The sequence below is a fragment of the Lissotriton helveticus genome, chromosome 4_1 (assembly GCF_964261635.1).
Source record: "Lissotriton helveticus chromosome 4_1, aLisHel1.1, whole genome shotgun sequence".
In the NCBI taxonomy this organism is placed as follows: domain Eukaryota; kingdom Metazoa; phylum Chordata; class Amphibia; order Caudata; family Salamandridae; genus Lissotriton; species Lissotriton helveticus.
Window position 1 is genome coordinate 333,549,698 of NC_136063.1, and position 23,747 is coordinate 333,573,444.

Below are 23,747 nucleotides of genomic sequence, written 5' to 3' on the forward strand. Positions count from 1 at the left end.
TGTCAATTAATAAAGTTTCTTACCGTACACAATCAAGCATTAATAAAAATGAATCTCGAGCTACTGCACGCTAACGTTAAGACTGACTGGTCTTGAGTGAGAACTTTACATTTTGAAGATAATGGAGAGCAGGGCGAGAACTTCTGATAAATACTCTCTTTCGTACAGCGGACAATGACTTAACTAATGCACCAGACTTATTAATCGTTAATCTCATATATTATTAAGTGATCAACTTAACTGTTTAATGACATTTTGTATACATACTTGAGTGTTAACAATTGGTAAACAAAAGATTTTTACGATTTTAGGATTTACCCAAAAAAAGTTTTATTGTTGTTCGCAGCTTTTTATAAGAGATTTTATTGTTGTGGTTTTAATTAACTGAAACAATAAATATTTTGAACTTGAACTTTGAACTTGGTACTACTTTCTGGCACAATTCTACAGTCTATACGCCGTAAATACGAACAATTACTGTAATCAAACTCACAGTTATAAAAGTCACTTACCTCAGACTTATAAAAGTCTGAATTCACCTTTCTAACGTTTGAACATGTGCACCAGGCGCTGTCTCGCACTGACCTGGTCCGAGTCTCTCCCAATCATCATCACTGAAGAAGACCGCCCCTTGTCTCCCTCTCACAGAAAGGATTACTTCTGCAGGGTCCATCAACACTGGAAAGTACTGATAACGCCACAGGGTGCTTTTATATGTTCCGGTCGTTCATTTAAAGAGAATCGGAAAATGACAGCCGAGGTAGAATTCCCAGGTAGGTGTTTTACAAATGCTCCTCACGGAAACCTGGATGCACGCCTCCTCAGCACCCGACATCGCCATCGCCATCCCGGACGCCATCCCGGACGGCTACAAGATCATCCGGAGAGACCGCGTCAACCAGACAGGAGGTGGCATCGCCATCATTCATAGGAACACCATCCGCATCACGACCAACACCGACGACACCATCGCACCCGCCGAACACCTGCACTTCCAGATCCACGTCAACCCGAAGACCACTCTCAGAGGCACCCTCATCTACAGACCCCCGGGACCACGCACACAATTCAGCGAGGACATCGCCGACTTCATCAGCCCGCTCGCCCTCCCCTCAGCCGACTACATCCTCCTCGGGGACCTCAACTTCCACCTGGAGAACAACGACGACCGCAACACGACCACCGTGCTGGAAAACCTCGCAAACCTGGGACTCAAGCAACTGGTGACCACCCCCACCCACCTCGCCGGACACACACTCGACGCCGTCTTCTCATCCAGCAAAGACATCGCCTTCAGCCACGCCACAGGACTCCACTGGACGGACCACAGCTGCGTCCACTTCACCTTCAGAAGAACGACGACCCACCACCACCAGCAACAGGCTGCCCGAAGAAGCTGGAACAAGATCACAGCCGACCAGCTCACCGCCTCCCTGAGTCAGCACCCTCCCGCCAGCTCAGCGAACCCCAGCCAGGCCGCCGACAACCTCACAAAGTGGATCAGCAACTGCGCGGACGAACTCGCCCCTCTGAGGACCCCGCCCAGCAGACCCGGCAGCAAGAAAGCCCCATGGTTCACCGACGAACTCAAGAGCTCCAAGAAGAACTGCCGAGCCCTCGAGAAAGTCTGGAGAAGGGAACCTACCGCGGGCAACATGACCACCCTCAAGCTTGCCACCCGGAAGCACCACCAACTGATCCGCGCCACCAAGAAAACTGCATTCAAGGACCGACTGGACACCAACGCACACAACTGCAAGGAACTCTTCAACATCGTGAAAGAGCTCTCCAACCCCAACGCCGGTAACAACGACATCACCCCATCGCAAGACCTCTGCAACTCCCTCGCCTCCTACTTCCACAACAAGATCGCAGACATACACAACAGCTTCAGTAGTCAACCATCGCACACAAAGACCGCAGCAACGCCACCCACCACCACCCTCCGCGCCTGGACTCCGATCAGCACCGATGACACCGTCCGCATGATGAACTCCATCCACTCCGGATCTCCGACCGACCCGTGCCCTCACCACGTCTTCAACAAGGCCGACGCTGTCATCGCACCCCACCTGCGGGACATCATCAACACCTCCTTCGACACCGCCACCTTCCCGGAGAGCTGGAAGCACGCCGAACTCAGCGCTCTACTTAAGAAACCAACAGCGGACCCCACCGAACTCAAGAACTACCGCCCCATCTCGCTCCTCCCGTTTCCAGCCAAAGTCATCGAGAAGACCGTCAACAAACAGCTGGCCGCCTTCCTCGAGACGAATGGATCCCTCGACCCCTCACAGTCTGGCTTCCGAGCCAACCACAGCACCGAGACCGCTCTGATCGCTGCCACCGATGACATCCGAGCCCTGATGGACAACGGAGAAACAGCGGCCCTCATCCTCCTAGACCTCTCCGCGGCATTCGACACTGTCTGCCACCGCACCCTAGTGCAGCGCCTCAGCAACGTCGGAATTCAGGAAAAGGCACTGGAATGGATCGTCTCCTTCCTCGACGGAAGAACACAGAGAGTCCGCCTACCACCGTACAAGTCAGAGGCCACCGACGTCATCTGCGGCGTCCCTCAAGGATCCTCGCTGAGCCCCACCCTCTTCAACGTCTACATGAGCCCCCTCGCGCCCATCGCACGCCAACACAACCTGAACATCATCTCCTACGCCGATGACACCCAGCTGATCCTCTCACTGACCAACGACCCCGCCGCTTCCAGAGCCAACCTTCACGAAGGGATGAAAGATGTAGCCGAATGGATGACGACCAGCCGCCTGAAACTGAACTCAGACAAGACGGAAGTCCTCATCCTGGGCTCCTCGCCCTCCGCCTGGGACGACTCCTGGTGGCCCCCCGCCCTGGGCACCGCACCCACACCGACAGACCACGCACGCAACCTGGGCTTCATCCTGGACTCCTCCCTCTCCATGACCAGACAAGTCAACGCCGTCTCCTCGTCATGCTTCAACATCCTGCGCATGCTACGAAAGATCTTCCGGTGGATCCCCACCGAGACCAGGAAGACGGTCACCCAGGCCCTCGTCACCAGCCGACTGGACTACGGCAACGCCCTCTACGCCGGAACCACCGCCAAGCTCCAGAAGAGACTCCAGCGGATCCAGAACGCCTCAGCCAGACTCATCCTCGACATCCCCCGACGCAGCCACATCTCCGGACATCTGAGAGACCTGCACTGGCTCCCCGTCAACAAGAGAATCACCTTCCGTCTCCTCACCCACGCACACAAAGCCCTACACGACCAAGGCCCGAGCTACCTCAACAACCGCATCAACTTCTACGCTCCCAAACGCCACCTCCGATCAGCCAGTCACGCCCTCGCCGCCGTCCCCCGCATCCGAAGATCGACAACAGGAGGAAGGTCCTTCTCCCACCTGGCCGCCAAGACCTGGAACTCCCTCCCGACCGACCTGCGCCTGACCCAAGACCACCTCTCCTTCAGGAAGAAGCTCAAGACCTGGCTGTTCGAGCAGTAGCAGCACCCCCCCCCCCCAAGCGCCTTGAGACCCTCCGGGTAAGTAGTGCGCTATATAAATGTCCATGATTGATTGATTGAAATGCATGACACGTCGCTGAAATTGTGCGTCATACGAAATTACTTCAAATTTGAAAGAGGCTGGAAGTGCTTGGAGTGCTGAAGCAGAGGTGTAGGGAGTCTGTGGTAAATGGTGTGAAAATTGAATGTAAGGACTTATATCTCGCACAAAAGTCATGCAAGATGTTGAAAATGGTTCTAGCGGAAAATATTTCATCAACCAGTCGCCATCGGTGAAAATATATGAACTAGCACAGCTATGCAATTCTAAAAAAAAAAAATATTCATTGAAGATGTATTTCAATAATTTTGTGGGATTGCTGTTTTCTAATGATCGTTTTTCACAGGACGACGTGATCTTTTAAGCTTTTGTTGACAGTTCGCCCTAAAGAAGATTGTGTTAGCAGAGAAAAATGTCTGCCTCTACTGTACACTAGTTTGAAAGTAATATTGCAGATCGAGGTGACTAAACTTTTTCTGCAAGCCTGCTCATCCATTGGAATATTATTATGCTTCAAACGTTAAATTTTTGCATTTTTATGGCTGCAAACGACTATTGTTTAACCAACAGCAAGTATGATCAAATATATATCTTGCAATATAAATGCATATATGACAATATATTTTGGTAACAGAGATTAAAAAAACAACCATCCCAAAAAACAAACTAAAAGCACACGCCATGAAAGTGTCAACATTTCTGGTAGAAAATGCAAACAATCAGAAAGATCTTCCAAGGCGATGACATTTCAGGGCTGGTTATAATATTCCGTATGTGTCGCGATGTTGCATCAAATCGTATTTTTTTTGGCACTGTAGATGCGACATTAAGGGGCTGATTCAGATGCGGGTTGGAAATGCTTCCTGACCGAATTGGGTTGGAAATAGTTTCCGACCCACTCGGATCGGGAGAGTCCGACCAACAAAGTACGATGCATCAGATGCTTTCAGATACGATTTGGTTGGACTCCCATTTACTTCAATGGGAGCACATGTTCCTAGCCGCACATTAATTGGGCACTGGGTCGCTCTCGATCCTATTTGGAAGGAGCAAATGCCATTAGGAGGCCTTCCTAACCACATCAGAATCAGGCCCTGGGTGGGAATGCTTTCCACCCCGCATCAGAATCGGGCCCTAAATGTTGCTAGGAATGAGAATCATAGTGTTTATTTTATTAGTTGATTTATGGATTTGTTTCCTTAAAAAGTGCTTGTTGTGTGGATGCATTTGCCTGTCAAGAAGACTCAGTGGCATTTACTAATAACCCTTGTGTGTTCATTTATGTTTCATTGTTCTCCTGCTAACCAGTTTTTTGCTTCATTGATTTTCTTGTTCACAAAGTCAAGACATACAAGAGCATAGACCTGTTAGGTCTAGACTAAATACAGCTTTAGCTCTGTTGGCCTAGCCTATTGTTTATTATGTACATAGGATGGGCTTTAGGCCAACCCCTTGCATACGATTGAATGGTGTTGATGTCTAAGTTAGTTGACTTCTTTTATTCAATGGCTTTCCTCCTTATACTTTTGTTTGTCCCACCAAGGATTGTTTCTCTCTCACATTTGTCTAATTAGGGCTGAGAACACTTAGCACTGTCATAGAGCAATCTGTTAGGTTCTCTGTGACGCTCTCCAGAGCTGAGGAATACTAGGGCCCATTCCAGCCATACTGCCTGGAGTCTGACAAAGCAGTTTGTGCAAGCCAGTGTAACCGGCATCAAAACAGAAGAAAGACTAAACTATATATGCTTATTAGTAGTTCTAACTTGGTTCCTTTTCTAATTAAACAAATACTAACATACAGAAATGCCTTATTAGAGTATTAGATTCTGAAGTGCATTTAAGCCAGCTAGATGCTAGCTATTTTACAAATAATGCATAGGCTGTACCACTTAAAAAAATACTTATTACCACCATTTATAGTCAATGATCTGCAATGTCTATTCAGTTCCCACCAGCCTGCACTCTGCAACTTAAGAGCTCACCACAGAGGATCAAAGGCATTTGGATGGTAAAATCAGACTACCCACTTTTCTCCACTAAACCCCCCTTTCTAAATCTTCACTTCCTCATATTCCTTCTTACTGTGATGACCACCCTCTATCTTAGTGCTAATGCCATAATCTGGTCCCTGCCCTTGCAGATCACACACACTTTTATTGTTTATTTGCGGCTACCAGGCAGCTTTTAGATGTTTGCAAAAGACCTCCTGTGGACCATGCTAAAATGCTAAAGTGGGGTCAAGCTTGTCCATTGCTTACAATTGGTTGGTTTTATTTTCTGTCTCATTTGCTTGCTTCTTATTTGATGGCTGGCCTTCCTCTTCTTGTGTGTGTCCCTTAGCTGGAGCATAACCCCATCGCAAACCTTTTGTTCAGCTGATTTGTATATTTCCATTGGTCACATTTAGGGAACAACTTTTTCTTTTTCATTAAGTATTCCATGAGAGTGAATGTATTTTCTTGCTGCTAAAACACCTCAAATACTTGCCCCCCATTTGTCCTCCTTCATCCGCACCTTACCTGCTCCTCTGGTGATCCCCTCCAACCTGTAATTCTGCAATATATGTTTTGATTTATATTTATGATATGTTTTCAGGAGGGCCCGGCAGCTGCCATTTCCTGCCAGGCCTGCGTTGTAAAAAGTGCTTTCCGGCACCATGATTGTTCATTGTTTCCGCGCGCCTTTGGCCAATAACCTTTGCTTCCCATTCTCCTGTCATCCACTTGCTCCTCTACTGCATCCCACCCCTCACAGTCATTTCAATACGTTTTTATATTGTCATTTTTTGGGAGGGCCTAGCAGTTGCCATTTACTGATAAGACCACTCAGCAAAGTACTTTTGCAGAAATAACATTTTAAAAAGTTTAGCGCAACGTTTTAAGTGATGTCCACTAATTTAGATTAGTAAATAATGAAAGTGGAGCCATGTTATTCCATAATCATGTGCATGTAAGCCTTTTTGATTTGGTTCCTAATGCTGCACTGCATTGACAAAAAGCATTGGCAAAGCATATAGGTGTACAAGGCGAGAGCTATTAGTTTAGCAAATAATTGGTTACTTATTTTATTTACTCTTTGCAGGCCCCTCTTAATATGTGATCTGTTCACTTAATTGCATACTTGATTGAGAATCATACCCTAGAATGTAACACTAAAGCGAGGAAGAATACTAATAAAATCCAAAAATGTTATCAAAAAAGCAAAACATCAAAAGTTGAACTAGTCATTAAAATGATCAAGAATATTAGCATGTAATCAACTACTCTATCTGTCTCTCCGTCTCTGACTCCTCTATCTCATTCATTACCTACTGGTGGTCGCCAGTAGGTAGTTATAGTTAGGACCGAGTTTCCATAGGAAATCCGCAACATTCTATTTGGAATAACTTTGGCGCCGGTTGAGGAATATTCGGGAAATTCTCCAAGAAGATGGGGCGGTCCGCTCCGCTCCGTCCCTTTAAGTTTCGTGGTGATTAGTGAAGCGGGGGCCGAAAAAAAAGGGGTCCCAAAACGTGTTTTCCCTATGCAATTTTCCATGGGGACCTTTAAGTGAGGATACAGCCTGAACTGCTGAACGGAATTACACCAAATTTGGCAAAAAGGTAGAGTTTGGTTTGCAGATTAAGATTTTTGTTAAATGGTGAAAATTCGTTCAGTAGTTTCTGAGAAAATCAAAAGTAAAATCATAGATATATCTATAGACGAAGTACCGTCCGTGTACTGACCGAGGATAGTATGCGTACCATTACGAGCACGAGCTGCATGCTAATTGGCTGTCGGCGTGTCTGTCAACACTCCAAACCAGGAAGTGTTGGCAGCCATCTTGTGCCTCTGTAGAACCTAAGCACAAGAAAGCAGCAAAAGAAACTCAAAAAACATGCAAAGGGAGGCAGGGTAGAAACACCCTTAGCCCCTAGGCCTGCTCAGGGGGTCCCACAAGAACCCCCAAGGCAAAAATTATTATTCTTTTTTTTTTAAAAGTCGCGGTATACTCGTAGGGTATACAAAGCCCGCTTTATTGTTCATTAGTCCCCGGGGGGCTAAATCCCGGGGGAATGTTTTTATTTATAATGGGGGGCCCAGAGGGGGGCCCACTCTCCTGACCAGGCCTTCTCCGAAATCCTCTGTATTCACATAACCAGACAAGATGCACACCATTCTCGTACATGATGGCCAAGACCTGGAAAGAACTCCCCCTCAGTATCAGATGAACCCCCACACTGAAAGCATTTAGAAAGAGTCATACCACCCGCCTTTTTGAATGACCGATGCTGCACAAATTCCCCCCCATACTCCCCCAGCACCTGGAAACCCTCACAGTCGAATATTGAGCTCCATACATCCCTAATTGATTAATTCATACGCCACCACAGTTTGTGTTTGAGTGTTATGAACAGGCCCTGTCATTGCTTTGGCTGTCTGTAACTCTTAAAGGTAGTGAAATGAGTAGTACTAAGGGCCATATTATCAAGAAAGTGCGATACATTATCTCCGCTTTTATCGGCAGGAAACTGCCGCTAAAGCGGCGATAATGGGCTTGATAATATGCCCTTGTGAATTCCCATAGAAGCCCAAGTTCCGGTGTTAACCTGGGTTCTATGGGAATTCACAAAATAAAGTGCGTCACAAAATGGGCTAAATACATGGTGAGTGTATCGTTACGTCACATACAATAAAGAAAGCCAACCAAAATTAGCATCAGGAAGGTAGACGTAAGTACACAACAGCCAATGACATTTTTTTCAAAATCTGCGCAAGGAAAGGAACTGGTCGCTAATACGTCTTTTTACAATGCTTCACAACCAATCAAAAAGAGGTGTTGAAAGTTTCTGTTTTTAACATACGAGCAAAACAGATATCTTTGAAGACTCTAAAAGACTTCTTCCAAAATAAGTACGCACTTCATTGCAAACCCCCATTTAATGATTATCCAGGCTCTGAAGCTTAAACACGTCAGAAATCATCTCTCATCACTCTTCTTTTTTAGTGTATTGTGTGAGGCAGACTGCGTGAACCTATGCCCAGAGCCCTCAAAGGCCCTGGAGACTGCCACGCCCCAGGACCAGCTCCTGCAGTGTCCCGGAGCCGCGCGGTCCCCCTCCCAACATTTAAAAGCCCCGGTGGGAGGTGGTAAATTAATCGAGACTGAATACGTTAGTACAGCCCACTCCGCTTACGCTACCAGGAAAACACAACAACACTACATGGCCCAGATTTCCATTGTAGGGATTTCTTAGTTCCAGGTCTAGTTGGCGTGCCCATACAGCGCATACGTCACAACACACGTGACCCTACCAATAAAAAGACGGAGCGTACAATGCCCCCATGGTCCCGCCGACTCCTCGTGTCCTTCTTGAGCCGGCATTGCTTTTACACATGGGGAGCTGCTAAGTTGCATGGGGAAATGAAATATTGTTTGGATTTTGAAAGTGAGCATAGATTTCACTGCTGTGTCTTTCAAAGTTCAAACTAAGTTTGCTACGAAGGGCAGGAGCCACAAGACTTCCGCCCTCTCATAGAAAATGTCAGTGTCCTGGGGGTAGGCACCCTGGGACACTGCAGGAACTGGCTCTGGGCGTGGCGGTCACCAGGACTCTCGAGTGCACCAGGCGGAGGTCCACCGAGCCCCTGTCACACAATACAGACATCTCCGGGGGTGGTTGTTCCCGGGGTTTTAGGGGCGACATTGAGGTCCACACACTTTTAATTTTGTAGGGGGGGCGTGGACGCGAAGTGGTCCAAGGGGGTTGTAAATCTGGTACACAGTGTTTTGTTTTACTTTGCTTTCCTTTCTATCTTGTAGAGGATCCAGGGTAAATATAATGGTTTTTGTACAGCCAGTACCTTTCAACGCTACTCTCAAACGGCTTTCTGCCTGTTACCATAGTAACAGTTCATGGAACACTTACCTGAGCACAGAGGTTAGAAGTTCACCACAATATGTTGCTGACTGAAATAGTTGCTGTGCTGGAGATTTATAGTTTTTTTCATACTAACCGTTAGTCGTGGAAGAAGTCATTGGAAAAGTGTTGTTAGCGATTCCTTCCTGTTCGGGGAGTATTAGGGTAACATGCTCCAAGCAGGACTTTACGAAGCTTAATGTTCATTAGCTGTGAAGTATTATAAGTATACGTTTTAGCAGTCATTCCTTCCTCCTGTGCGGAACAACATGGACATTTTATTGGCTAAAGTGTTCCGAGCACAAGTTTGCTCCTTATTGGGTGGGAACGGTTGACTGTTGTCAGTGATATTGTGACGCACTTCCGAAGGAGTATGGGAAAAGAAAGTAGTAGAGGGCAGGTTAGGAACACTATTAACTCTGTACAGTGCCCATAAGGTGGTGGAGAGGGATTATGAGGGAAAAAATTGTTTTTATATGTTTCAAGGGCCAATTATATAATTGACGCGTGGTGTATAAATCACGGCGGAAAAATGACAGTGTCTTGCGCTGTTTTTTTCATCAAGTTTGCGGGTGACATACTTCTTAGGAGTACTATTTACTTATAATGTGGTGTTTACTTTTGTGATGGGGAGGTGTGGTTGCGCAGGTTTGAAACAGTTATTAAGCAAATACAAATAAACTTGCTTCAGAAACTGTCGCTGTATATATGAAAGGGGTAACAATTAAAAATGGAATTTCATAAAATATCAGTTAAGCGTGGCTATATCCTCTTTTTTCTGCTACAGCTTGTAAAAGTATTTCCCCACATTCTTGATAATGTAAGAGGGCATCAGTCACTTTTAGATAAAGTAGAATAGAAGTGTTACAACAAACACTTCCGCACTCCATTATCTGAGATCAAGAGAACAAGTAAAAAACAGTTAAATACAAGTGACTTCATATTACATAGAAATGTATGCATTATAATTTTTCAAATTTGTATTCTGTAGAATTCAGGAACATTCTGTCGTAGTGCTTAGAGGTTGCACAATGTTCCGCTAACAAATCACATACTCACTAAAGAATATATAGGGTGGTACTCCTATAATATATAGTACTGGTCCTATATATTCTTTAGGGAGAAGGTAAATAGGAACCGCAAATAAGAATAGAAATTATAAAATAACATTCAGAAATGTAGGGTTTATTAAATATTTAAAGTAACAAAGTATGCATGATAGCTATATTTTTTATTCTGCAGTTTCGTAAAATATGTTTCTTGAAAAAAATATCTCATCAAGTACGTTTTAATATTTGAAAGCTATATTACAGATGGCGCTGAAAAATCTCCTATTCCTCTTCTGTAACAATAGGACAATCTATTACAATATAACGATTGATACCATTGTTACAGTAAGAAGAAAAGGAAAATAAAGTTAAGTATTTAACAGAACATCCATAATGAAATACATTCGAGCGGTAATTATTTAATTAACTTCTTTTCTCTGGGAGGTGAAAAAGTTTGATCTTTGTGGCGACGGGTCATAAACTCCTCTGAGATCATGACGGTGAGAATTATAATATGTATATGTTTTCACAGTACATGATCACAAGGGGGAAACAGACTGAACACTGGAAGCCGGTAACGTTGCTTACATATTGTTACTCTTTGTGACGAAGGAAAAAGAACTCCACTGAGATCACCATAACTCTTAATGTTATAATATACATATTACAATATATGATCTCTAGGGGAAAACATGATAACAACTGGAAGATGGTGACGTTGATTGTAAATGTTTAGGCTTTGCGTCGACAGGTCACCAACACCTCTCAAGCGAAGTACAGTGCCAATATTATAATGTAAAAAGTCACAATATATAAGCTGAAAGGAGCCAGAAAACGGAGCAATGTTTGTTGTAATCTATCTGTTTCTAAAAACAAGCTGCTGACGTTACAGAGAAAAAGCGAAAAACAAGCAAATAACATTTTTTTCTAGATATAAATGTTAAAATATTGACAAATAGCCACAAATTATAACTAAGTACTATGCCTACGCCATATTGAAACAACTTACAACTCCGGAATATGTTTGTTGACGCAAAAACAGAATCTGATGCTAGAAAACGGAACCTGCATCACAGATTGGACCACAGGGGCAGAATTGTACGCAATGTATTTGTGATGAGCTTAATAAGACGCAATATTCATGGAGGGTCTCTGTATGCCGTTATCTTTCACAATGAAATGAAAAATGGGCGACAGAATTATCCGCTGCATTAATTGACGTTAAAGCAATCGTGCCCACTGGGCCGTAATTGTAAAGAATGCTAATGTGACAAACCCAATCTCTTCTTTAGGTTGCACACTGAGATATTGATTTGCAAACTATGCGGTCAACACATGTTTACTTTCGGAAGACATTTAAAGATGGCCGCTAAACATGGGTAGTTACTTACTTGTGTTGGGACAAGTAGTCCTACTTTTATGTTTATTATTTGAACACTTTCAAATTCACGAATGTATGAACCAAAGTTACCCAAGACCAAGGTGCGGCTGCCATTTTTGGCAATTTTGTTTGAATAAATCTTCACGCTTAAGGAATTTGGGCTCGAATCTGCTTCTTATGGAGAGAAAAGTTGGTGCGAAAAAATAAATAAATATATATATATATATATTCACAGAAAACTCCAAACGCCACTTCCAACCTCGTAGATTAGCGAAGCGTCAAGCAGGAGACGGACCACCAGATTAGGTAACAATTCTTTTAATCCAGGTTTAACGTTCGTTTCAGGAAATGCATAACACGTTTCGGGCTACAAGCCCTTGTTCACATGCACCAATATATATATACATACATATATATATATATATATATATATATATATATATATATATATATATATATATATATATATATATATATATATATTATTCCACAAATCGCCCTAAAGCATTGGAGGCGCACTCAACGATGTTCGACCATCCGGCCTGTAGATGCAGCCTGCTTGTCCATGCGCGTTTCTTTTCTGTTTGCCGACGCGTTTCAGGGCATCAAGCCCCTTCTTCCTGGGCAGGTTGAACAACACACATGAGCCCCACAGGTTCTTTTTCCGGTTTTATTTCGCCATATCCGCCCTCCATGGGAGTGTGGGTTTTACTCTTTCCCTTGGTGCATTATGGGACATGGTGTCCTACCTGTAGGTACAAAAAATTAATGTACAAATCACGCAACAAACATGTGCAAATACTGCGAAAAATAACCTTTATAAAACAATGTCATTGAATCCGAAGGGTTATATTCTGTACAGGTCACGCATTAAATAACGTATACCTACTGTATAGACACTTGTGCAAATGACCGCATTAATGCGCAAAATTGTGCAAAGTACGCAACAAATCTGTGTAAAATCCACAATATGTCCATATTTATAAAACATAATCATCCAAGGATATTTGTTTGTGCAAAGCACGCAAATTACACCTTGTACAAAATATGCAAACACAAGTGCAAATTACCGCCTAAATGCAAAATTGTTGTGCAAATTATGCAAAGATATGTGCAAAATTACTACATAATGTATAGATATTCTCTGATGAGTTTAGTCACTATGGGGTCCATTAGGATGGTGGAAACGGGACCGTCCGCCACGTGTGCGGCGGTCCCACCATAGCAATTATGATGCGCCTGCCACAGTGGCGGGGGCATCCAGCATTTTTAACATTGTGGCGGGCAGTGCTCTCAGCACCGCCCGCCACAATGCTAAAAATGAACGTTGTACATTTCAATGCACAACATGACAGGCACCGCTGTCATGTTGTACATTGAAATGCTGGGGGGGTACCTATCCCCCCTTCACCCTGGGGGCCCGCAAAGGGCCCCAAAATCAAAGACCATATGACTTTGCGTGGCACGGAAAGGCATACCCCGAAGCCCATCCTAATATGGCTGGCGGTGTCTGATAGACACCGCCACCATATTAGGCCTTTTCTGCCGCGGTCGTCTTATTGTAATATGGAGGGGGGTAAATTGCTGGCGGACGGTGACGGATGGGGACGGATCGCCACTGCCTGCATGGCGGTGGCGATCTGTCCGCCATCCTAATCTGCCCCTATGTTAGGTACTGTCAATGTGTTTCAAGGAAACCATCATTGCGATATCTATATCCCTTATTGCTTATAGTACTAATTAAAAATGTTATTCCAACATTTTAGAATTGATGCATACGCATATACAAAGCCTCAAATGGCACAAATGTATGTTATGATGATCATCTATTGTGCAATCAATAAATTCAAAAGTGTCTAGTACCAAGAATATGTGCAAAAAATGTACCAATAAAAAATAATTTAAAATTATGTTTAAAATTGAGGCAGATTTGGACGAATATTATGATATTAACTATCTGTGTTCCAACAGTATCATTCTTAGATACTAGGAGAACCTATGTCCCACAAGCCTGTGGGGATAGAAATGTTATATTACATGTAATATCTCCTAGATATATCCAATTTCTCACTATTATTGCAGTTATAGTTACTTGTGGTCTATAAGAAGGCATGCATATCTTCTGTATTATTAAGACCATTTGGAAATTTACTATCAAGATCTAAAAGGTATTTAGTTACCAACTGTTTTAATGATTTTTCTCTGTTGCCACCTCTCCGTGGCACAGGAACAGAATCAATACCAAAATAGTATAGGCAATTGATGTCTTTGATATGTACTTCTTTGAAGTGACGAGCGACCTGATATGCCGGATCGCTATTGATGATGGCCCGGAGATGTTGCAGTATCCTTACGTGCACCTGGAGCTTTATACTTCCCACATACCTCAGCCCACAGGTGCACGCGATAACATAGACCGCAAAATCAGTGCCGCAGTTGTAATTGCCTTTGATGACTTGCTCAATTGTTTCTGAATGAAGTACTGTAATTAGTTGTATTAACTCCAAACTTGCATGCATGACAAGTTGTGCATTTATAAAAACCTTTTCTTGGTGTCAACCATGATTTCATAAGTTCTAACTCAGGACTGTTATTAGCAAGTTGCCCTCCCATAGATTGAGGTTTCCTAAAAGTGATGGTGGGTTTATCTGGCAGTCTATTGCTGAGAACTTTGTCCCTCAAGATGATAGGCCAATTCTTCCGTTCCTGATGACTAAATGTTGTAATGAGCCTAGGTGGGTCTTCTGGTGTACTGTCTAACCCTTCTTCTTCTTCCTCTTGTGATAGGAGTGACGCCCTAGGTCTCTTGCTAGCTTTTAGTACTGCATCTGTTCATACTTTGTTTGTATAACCTCTTTTCCTCAGTCTGGATAGAGCTTCACTTTGGCACCTCTCAAAGTCTTCTGGTGAGCTGCAAATACGTTTTAATCTTAAAATCTCACCATACGGGATGCTGCCAATTAAATGTTTAGGATGTGAACTAGTTGCGTGAAGTGGTGCATTCACTGCTGTCGGTTTTCTAAAAGCACTAGTAACTAACGTATTATCGTTAACATAAATGCAAACATCTAAAAATTCAATTTTGGTTGAGTTGATGTGTGATGTGAAGTGTAGATTAAAATGGTTAACATTGATTCTTTTGATAAAATCCTCTGCGCTATCAATACCTCAATTCCACACAATAAAAACATCATCAACGTAACGCAACCAATGCACAATCCTGTTGTCAAAAATTTCTTTGTATTGTACCTTGAGGACCTGCTCCTCCCAATAGCCCATGTGTAAACACGCGTAGCTAGTGGAGAAGCAGGCCCCCATGGCAACACCCTGTATTTGCCTGTACACATCTTTGCCAAATAAAAAATTGTTATTTTCTAAGCACCAGGTGATCAAGGATATCAACATTTTGTTATGCATAAAATATTCACAAGGCCTGGAGTTCAGAAAGTGATCGATTGCATTAATGCCACGGGAATGATCAATACTGGTATATAGCGATTCTATATCCAGAGTTATGAGAATCATGTTATCAGTCCATGCGATGTTCTTCAATTTATTTAAAAAATCCCAAGTATCTTTCAGAAAAGAGGGCAATGTTCTTACTAAGTCCTGTAAATAAAAATCCACATATTACCCCACTTGTTCGGACATGCTCTTTATTGCTGAAATACTGGGGCATCCAGGTATTGAAAATGTTCTTTTGTAGATTTTCGGCAATAAATACAGTAAAGGAAGTACTGGGTGCTCATTAAACATGAAGTGATATTCATCTGCTGATATCAACCCTTCTTGTTTCCAGTGTTGTAACTCTTTCTGTAATGCCCCTTTTGCTGTATTATAAGCCCTCATTGTGGATTTTTCATAACAATCTCTGTTGTTTAGTTGTCGCATGGCTCCCTGTACATACTGTTCCCTAGGCCAGAGAACAATGTCCCCACCTTTGTCTGACTTTTTCACAACAATCTCCTTGTTATTGCCAAGTTTTTTCATGAGGTTTTGATATTCTGCTCGATTAAAATTTGATTGCCTTGTCTTATAATTGACTTGTCGGTTGAGTATCTTTATTTCTTCGGTGACACACTCATGAAAAATGTCTACAGCATCTTTCGGCATCAATGGCAAGAATGTCGATTTCAGTTTGTACGGACTTTCACCTGCGCCTTTTAGGAGCAAATCAATTGTACTTAACCTCTGTTAGTTGGTTCCGCTTGTTCCTCATTATTTAAGCCGTGCATAGTTAGTAATGTGTGTACAACAGAGGCCTGTAACTTTGGTTGATTAGCAACATTTCCGGGATTCTTTTTCTTTTCCAATCCTGCTTTGATCATGAAGAATTTCCGTAGTTTTCAATTTACGTATAAAGCAGAAAATATCCACTCATGTTGTGGCGTAATTAAAGTTGGTTTCAGGACTGTAAATGAGTCCTAAGGCCAAAAGTTGTTCCCCAGCCTTAGTCAACGTTGTGGTGGACAAGTTGATGATAGCTCTTTCATCAAGTTCTACTGCTTGCGCCACTAGTTTCTTCGTTTTACTTTCGACTTCGTGTCCTTCTGATTGTGTTCCGCCTTTTTCTGTTGTATTCTTTTCGTTTTGTGGCCTCAATGTTTGCCTCCGTGCCTCCACCAAAAAATCCACCTCTTCGCCCAAACTCAGGATCACTTTGTTGAGTGCTCTATCAGTGCTTGAACCTTCCACACTGATTCGCTGGTCAATGATTCAGTGTCCGTTCCGGCTGCATTTGCCTCGGTTTCACATGTTTGCGCATGACTTAGGATATTAGGTTTGCTTGCACCACTTGTTTTTAATTTCCTTGCGTTGTCATACTTCTGTGCAAATGTGTAAATTTGACCCAGCTTATAATCTGCCTAATCCCGAGCAAATTTGTGTACTTTCCTGGCTTTTATTTTGTCTTCATGTTTTTTAGACGTACAATCATCTCATTCTTTTTGGCTGCAATGAACTCATTCTTGTCAGATTTGCACAATTCTTTGTCAATTGTTTCCATTTCTATTATAAGCACTTGGCGATCGATTTCAGCATATTTAATTAATATATTTACCAAGTTCATGGATGCTAACAAGTTGCTTTCACCCAACTCCCTTAGCATTGCCGGGTTGGGGTTATCAAAACTTGGAGCCAAAAGAATTCTTAGTCCCCGAGGCACTCTGTCCACCTCTACATATTTCATGAGGGACTTATGCTCCCACCATTTTGTTATTTCCCAATTCTTTAGCGCTCGAAACACTTTGATTGACTTTTGGTATGTTACCAAATAGTTTGTCCACTGCTGCCTCACGTTCACATACCGCGTCAATTGACATGTTGGAGGTTTTATGTAAGTCCCAAAAGGCACCACTTGTGCTATTTGGTGAAAGGAACAACGCCTGTATGAGCTGCCGTTTAACTACCCAATCTACGTGAATGCCGTATCACTCACCGGTGTGTTCGACGTGCCTTCGTGAGTCCTCCGAGTCGAACGCCAGCGTCTGCCTCCAGGTGCTCGCTTTCCCGGCTCGTAGGGGGTTTGCAGCCAAAATTCCTTTTCGAATTCACAGCAAAGTTTGGTTGAAGACTGACACCAGCTTGTGGAGAGGGGTCAGTTGAACCGGAAGCAACCTGACTTCCGCAATTAGTATACCAACAACCACTTCCAGCACTTCCTTTTGGCAAACATGGAAATCAATGGACCACCAGGCAGCTCAAGATGACAGGTACGTTTATTTGTCCTTTCTCTCACTCGTTACATGACGTGTTTCGGTCATCAAGTGCCCTTGATCACATAGTGAGACAGCGATACGTCATTGTTTTTTTATACATGCTTTTTTTCATTGCTAGACCATGTGATGATAGACAGTGTAGAAATGTTTGTACTGCAAGGCTTATTGCTGTGTAATCTTTAAAGCATGGGATCTTAGTATGGAAACAAGATGTGTGCAATACTTCCCTGATAAAAACATCCAAATACAGAACCTATCAAATGAATGTTGACATCTTTTTTGCAAATGACGCAAATGTACAAATCACGCAACAAACATGTGCAAATACTGTGAAAAATAACCCTTATAAAACAATGCAATTGAATCCCAAGGGTTATATTCTGTACAGGTCACACAATGCATAATGTATACCTACTGAATAGACACTTGTGCAAATTACAACATTAATGCACAACATTGTGCAAAGTACACAACAAATATGTGCAAAATCCGCAATCTGTCCATATTTATAAAACATAATCATCCAAGGATATTTGTTTGTGCAAATCACGCAAAATACACCTTGTGCAAAATATGCAAACACTATATATATTTGCAGGAAATGCAGAAAAGATTTGAAGCCAGAGGATACCATCCTAACATGCTCAAAAAAGGAGAGGAAAAAGTTGAAAGTATTTAAAGGAGGGATGCACTGCACAAAGCACCCAAGACCGCTCAGAAGAAAGTTGACTCACCAATCAGGTTAATAACCACCTACAACACACAATCCCCCCAGTTCAGCCAGATCGTAAGAAAGAGCTGGGATATTTTATTGCAGGATAAAATCCTTAAGACCAAGCTAGGATCCCACCCAGCTATCACATACAGAAAAGGAAAGTCTATCAGGGATCTGATTGTAAATAGCCATCTTGAAAGCAAGAAACGCTCATGGCTGACAGCAAGGGGAGAATTTCAACAAATGTGGGAAATGTAAGGCCTGTAGCCATAGTGTGAATGTAAGGGAGGTGGTACTGAACAGAATCAACAAAAGGTGGAAAATACACAAGAACATCCAGTGCAACACCGACCATGTGATATATGTAGTAACATGTCCGTGTGACAAATGGTACATAGGATCCACAACCTTTCCCGTAAAAAAGCGGATACTTGAGCATTGGCGTGTGTTGGACTTGGCCTTTTCCCCCCAAATTTTTCGCTTTTGACCCCCTTATCTAGATTGTCTCCCCCATGGGATTAAACCTGTATAGGCCATGAGTGGTGTGAGACCCCTGGTGAAAAATGTAATTACCTGAAATAATGTGAGCACTTGTAAAATCCCCCATTTTAAAACTGCACCTGATAGAAATGTATTGTTTTTAAAATGGATGCCATGGCCCTGGGTTTTGCCACTGGACTGACATAGGTCAGCGGACTAGATAATATTACCCAGCTACCCCTAGCTTTTGGAGGGAAAGCCTGGCACCCAGGGTGCTCACCCCCTCCCCTAGAACCAGTTTAGGCTAGATGTGCCAACATTCTAGAAGGTCCTGGCACTGCCTGGGAGGAGGGTATAAATAGGGAGAAGTGTCACCAGAGAGTCAGTCAGCGCTGGGACAAAGAAGAGAGGGGATCTGCTGTGAGGTGCTACCGCCACATGGGCCTGTGAGCTGGGCCCTGCACCCCTATAAACCCCCCCCTCTGTTGTCCCCATGGGCCCCTGACAAGGGAGGGCCCCTATCCAGGTCACTGACGCTGTTTGGACCGGGTACTACGCCAGCGCTGAGGGAGAGAGGTGCCCAGAAGAGGAGGAATGCTGTGGGCTTGAACCCCCCAGGAGGTGAGGAGTGTGCCCCTGGGGCTGGCTGTGGAACTGTTCGCCCCCCCCTCCGTGAGGTGCGCCTGTCAGACGCTGTCTGGGGAGGTTGGTGCCCCCAGGAGGCTGTGGCCCCTTTGGAAGTGCTGCTGCTGCATTGCCCGTGAGCGTTGGACTGGGAGGAGCTGCGTGTCCTTAGAAGCCCTGGACTGCCTACTCAGCGCTGTGGGAAGAGAAGCGCTGTATTAGTGTCTCTAAGCGCTATCTTGTGTGCCCCTGCGAAGCGCTGTGAAGTTGTGAGGCGCTGTGTTAGAGCGCGCTTCTGTGCCCAGGATTACTGCCACTGGTATCAGCGCTAGAGACTGTGTGCCCTGAAAAGCGCCGTATCCTGTGCCCCTGAGGAGCGCTATGAAGTAATTGACCCTTTGGAAGCGCTACTGGTGATTGCTGCCTGGAAGCGCTATGCCCCTGAGAAGCGCTATGACCGCCTGCTGAAGCGCTATGCTGCCCGGGAACTGCTGGGCTGACCGAGCGCTGCATGCCCCCCTAAGAAGCGCTGGCATCGTGTGCCATTCAAGCGCTGTGAAGCTTCTCCGCGCTGAAAGCGCTGCTGCCCCACTCACCGCCGCAGCCGAGGCTGCCCTGAGGAGAACAGGAGAGGGCCGCCGCCATCCTGCAGTGGGCTGCGCAGGGCCCAAGTGTGGAGAGTCCTAGAGGCGGCCCCCGGAGCCTTGGAGAAGCCGCCATTAAAATTCCTGTCAGGCCGCTGGAGTTCGAAGTGGGCCGCGCTAGGCCCGAGGAAGCCGTCCCGCTAGCCTCACGTGACGGGGGCGCGTCAAGCCACGCCCCCGCCGCGCAGTGATTGGCCGCGTGGCCGAGCCCCTCGCAAGCGAGTCTCGGATTGGATCTGGGGCTCGGTACACGCCATTGGCTGCCATCCACGCGCCTCCCTCCTGATTGGTCCCCGGGCCCGGCAAGCACCGAGGAGGGCCCGGGACGGGAGAGATACCCACGCGGGGGCTCGGGAAGTGCATCGGAGCCCCGCCCGCCACTGACATCGCCGGAGGGCTTAGCAAGAGGCTCACCTGCCGGCGCAAATCAGAGGAAGGCCCTGACCCGCCGGCGCAAATCAGAGGAAGGCCCTGACCCGCCAGCGCAGGCCCCCGGAAGGCCGGGGCAACGTTGAAGCTGAAGGGAGGCCCCGAGGGAAGCGCCGGAGTAGCGCGGGCCTCCCCTGACTGGCCCACAATACCCTGGAGGGCCCTTAAAAGAGACAGGTAAACCCCCCGTCCCCCGAGAAGGGGAAAGTTGTGGTTGGGCCCCATTGGCCTTGACTAACTGCCGCAGAGGGAGTTCGCCCTCCCAGGGGGAAACCGAGTGACTGTTGGGCCATGAAAGTAGCCTCTGGCTGGGGAATTAGTTAATCACAGGATACCAGTTAGGCCCTACTGGACTGCCTACAGAGACCCCGGTTAATCATAAAGGCCATGGGGGAAATGTAGAATGTTGTAGGGGCCCCAGGGAAATGTTTGATACGCATAGCCAGGTGATATGCCTAATGTAATGCACATTTTTACCTGTTGCCTGATGTTCCCTGAAATGTGTAGGCCTGACATCTAATCTATATGTCTATACTCCGGGGAGGGTTTGCCCTAGGTTGAGGTTCATAGGCCTAGAGTCAGGCCCAAGTTAAATGCATAAATGCCCCTTGTTGGCCTGACGAGTTATTCCAGGCCCCTGTTCATGCCCCTTGTTAATGAGCCGGCCAGGTTGATTCATGACAGGTGCTCCTGTCTAATATTAAATGTGCTGTGATGCTCTGTTTTCCCTTACAGGGGTGGGGATTGGCGTTATAACGCATGAGGTGTGGTTATGCATAATGTTGGATTTTGCAATTGCAGCCAACCCCCTAAGGATGAGAGCCCGAGTTGGCCCCGCCAGATTGGCTCCGGGGCTAATGTTCATTTAACTAACCCTTTCCCTTTCAGCATGGACTTTGGACTCAACCCTTTTTGTCCCATGTAAATAATTCCCCATGATGTACTTGGCTCTGGCGCCAGTTGGCGCCTTGTTGTGATTACCAGTGTATTTTTCCTTTTTACCTTGCAGGTTGGAGACATAACTAAACTTAATCTTTTTCCAACCAAAGGTGGTGTCGTGACTCTTTTGTAGTGTGATTGGTGTGTTGTCTGTGGGTACTGCGTGAATGCTTCACATGTCCTGGAAGTTTGGCCTGCCCGCTTGATGCCATGCTACCCCCTAGGAGATTTGGGCAACCCCCATTTCCAACATATGGTGGCAAAGCGGTGGGATAGGACTTGTGTTTGCGCAGTACCACAGCGGCCACGGGTTACACTGCAAATAGAGCTTTGGATGTAATCCGAGCCTTGTTGTGGGGATTATTGTTGTTTGCTAAATTGCTTCCTCCTGAAGAGTGTTCTGAACTGTCCCCTTGTTCCACTGGGAGGGTGTGTCCCGGGTGTACCTCGCCACGATGGGGTTGATTTACCAGGAAGTGGAACTGATGGAGTACACCGAACAGGAGGTGATAGACTTCCTCCTGGAGAGAGGGATACCCCCAGTAGGGAACATTAGGAGGAATTTGTTCCTCTATGAGGCCCTCAAGAGGGGAGAGCCCTTAGAGATTGGTGGGGACTTGTCTGACTACCCCCCGAAGTTTTGAAGGGTCAGTGGGTTAGAGACCAGAGAGAGGGCTCCCCATCCAGAACCCTGGGAGGTAATTGTTCCGATGAGTAGGAGGAAGAGTCTAGCAGGGCAGAGACGCCAGTAGCTGTGGAGGACACCGAAGATAGGGAGTCTCGCACTGGGTCCAGTCCCGGGGGCACTGCCCCATCCCTTTCCCTGTCCCCAGAAGAATGGGTAGATAGGAGAGAAGTAAGGGAGTATCAGCTGGCGCTGGCAAAGCTCAGGCATGCCAAGGGCTTAGCGCAGCTGAGGGTAGAAGAGCAGCGACTAGAGACTGAAAAAGTCCTAGCCCAGGAGAGGATGGCGGAGGCGGAGAGGGCCTTCGCCAGAGAGAGATCAGCTCAGGTGGGTAGGTTGTCCCCTGAGAGTGGTTTTAGGAGTCTGGATTCACCGAAGAGGGTGGGATCCAGTGGTGGCAGCGAGTGTAGGTCCAGTGCAAGGAGTCCCACTCCCGAAACCCAAGAGACTGTGCCTGATTCCCCGGAAGAGGAGGACGGGTTAGTATTTAGGGGCAGGGGAAAGCTGTTCCATCAGTCCTGGGGAGAGTTCGAGGAGGAGTGTTGGACTGTACTGGAGGATTGGGTGGTGAGGAGAGCAGTCGAGGATTGGGAAGGACTGTGCCATGCCGTTATCCGGGAGCACATGCTGAGGAGTTGTTTCCCAAGACTGCGTCACCATCTGTTGCGGTGCGGGTTCTCAGACCCCAGGGAACTTGCACGGGAGGCAGACCTCTGGGTAAGTGCCAGAGCGTCTGGGAAGGCTGAGGGGAGTGATCCTGAAGGGAGTGAGACGGGGAGGTGTCCCGAGATGCCCCAGCTGTGGTCACCGGGCCTGGAGTGTTCTTTAAGAGAACCCCAGGTTGGGAGTCTAGGCTGTCCCGATGTGTCATCCAGAGGGAGGGATCCCCTTATGTCAGGAGGACCCGGAGCATCAATAATCGGAGCTCCAGTGGTTCGGGGGTCTGACCAGTCACAGGGTTTAGATCCTGGACTGGGGTTCCAGGTTAAGGGGTTGCCTGACCTGGAGGGTGGGGTACCTGTAATTCAGGTCCCTACCAATTTGACTCCCAGGGGTACTACTCCCAGTGGGAGGGTGCGGAACTCTGGGAGGGGGTGCAGAGGGAGGAAGGTCTCTTCTCTGTCACCAGCTCAGCCACAGGGCGCAGATCCTGGGTTGGGTGGCAAGGGACAGGGTTTGCCTGCTCTGGTGGGAGGGACCTCTGTAACCAGAGTCCCCCCGGAAGTGACTCCCAGGGGTACTTCTCCGGGTAGGAGGGTGCGGGACTCTGGGAGGGGGTGCAGGGAGAGGGAGGACTCGCCCCTGTCACCGGTTCAGCCTGTGGGTTTCGACTCCAGGTTGGGGAGAGAGTTGTGTGAGGGTGTCCCCAGGCGTAGGAGATGGAGGAACCCTAGGAGGAGAAGTAGGGGGAGGAGAGCCTCGCCCCTAAGGGCTGGTCAGTCTGAGGGTGTAGACCCCAGGTGGGTGGACCAGTGGCAATTTGGAGAGAGAAGAGTGGTCCAAGAGAATTACAAGCCTGAGGCTAGAGCCTCCCACTCTAGGAAGGAGAAACATCCCACTAGGGAACACCAGTGGGGTGGTTTTGTTGGTGAAGGGAGGGTTGCGAAAGAGAACCATTGGGTT